Below are 1,514 nucleotides of genomic sequence, written 5' to 3' on the forward strand. Positions count from 1 at the left end.
TTAGATAAACTTGGGAAACATTAGTTCTGACGCGCAGCAGGCAGGTCTTTTTACGGTTTAACAGACTCACACATCTTCAGCATAAATAATCCTAATACCAGCGTCATTCTAGCCACAAGTTCACACAGAAGAAAACATCACTACTGGTCTAAAAGACACTATGGCAGCTTGGAGCTTAGAAGAAGCGAAGCTCGTTTGTCTGACTACAGATAATGCAGCTATAGTAGCAGCTGAGTTAAATGGATGGATGAGGCTTCCGTGTTTCAGGAAGAAACACACTTGGTCATTGGTGGGTGGAATTTGGTTTTAAATGCAGCATGAAAACCCACGTGTCAGTGTACGCGTCGTTTTAAGAAAGTCAGGTGGCCGAAACAGGAGCTGTTTCGAACTGACTGACGCACTAATCTATAAGCGCATCTTTCAACGTAACAAATCTGCCAAAAAAAATTCTGATCTTTTGCAGTTCATCATTAATTTAATCAAGAAAAATGGATCAGCCTCAGAGGAAAAGAAAGGCTTTAGGTGACAGGGACCATTCTGATCTGATATATGATTTAATTTTCTTGTTTTGTCACTCTTTCCCTCTCAGTTATTAATCCACTTATCCAAATTAGAATTGACTTTTAATTTGGTGTTCTTCCTTTAGTTATTATCTTAAATAAATAAATAAATCCTGGTCCAACATGCTCATTTAAAATTTCCCGTTATCTGTTTAAATCAATGGATTGTCTAAAAATCTCAAAATATCGAACATATTTTCAATTCAAACGAAAATATGAAATATACATTGAAGCAAACAATGGATTTAAATATGATTTTTATATGGGTCATCAAATCAGTGTCAGTTTAGTCTGTCAGAGTTGGCCTGTAGTGTTTTTAATGTCCAGCAGGTGTCAGTATTCAGTGACACAGTAGCGACAACTATCAATACAGGTTGGCAATTTGAAACGCTTAATGGCGCTGCATGAACCCATCACTAGTGTGAAGCTGGAGCCAAAATACAGAGGCAGAGATGATTTAAAGCAGCCAAAGTCCAGTTACTGGGAGGTGAGTGACAGGAACTGATGAAGACAATGATGAAGATCCAGCAAAGACAAACTGCAGAGGAAGGGTATATATACACTGAGGAACAGACTGATTTATGCTCATTAACCGTGCTCATTAACCGTGTGTCACAGCGAACGCAGATATGCCCCGCCCCCCTCAGCAGACACTCTGCTGCACCTCTCCAAAATTGAAGGTGAGCGAAGACAGGAGGCCTCTGATTGGTCTAATCTACATCCGCTCTACACTATGCATATTTCTTGTTTGGTACCTTACCAGCTAGTTTTGTTTGTATGACCGCCATTTTGGAAAACGACTGGTGAAGGTGAACCAGCTAGTAGAGCGAGGTGCGTGAGAACGCTGGGACCCTTTTTCCACCTGGATCCCCGCTCTTTTTGGCCCTCATGTCCAAAGCTTAGGGACCGTCTGCAAGTTGCAAAAAGTGAATGTGATTGGTCGATTATCAAGGG

This window comes from Cyprinodon variegatus, unplaced genomic scaffold (assembly GCF_000732505.1).
Source record: "Cyprinodon variegatus isolate N-32 unplaced genomic scaffold, C_variegatus-1.0 Scaffold1119, whole genome shotgun sequence".
NCBI classification, from domain to species: Eukaryota; Metazoa; Chordata; class Actinopteri; order Cyprinodontiformes; family Cyprinodontidae; genus Cyprinodon; species Cyprinodon variegatus.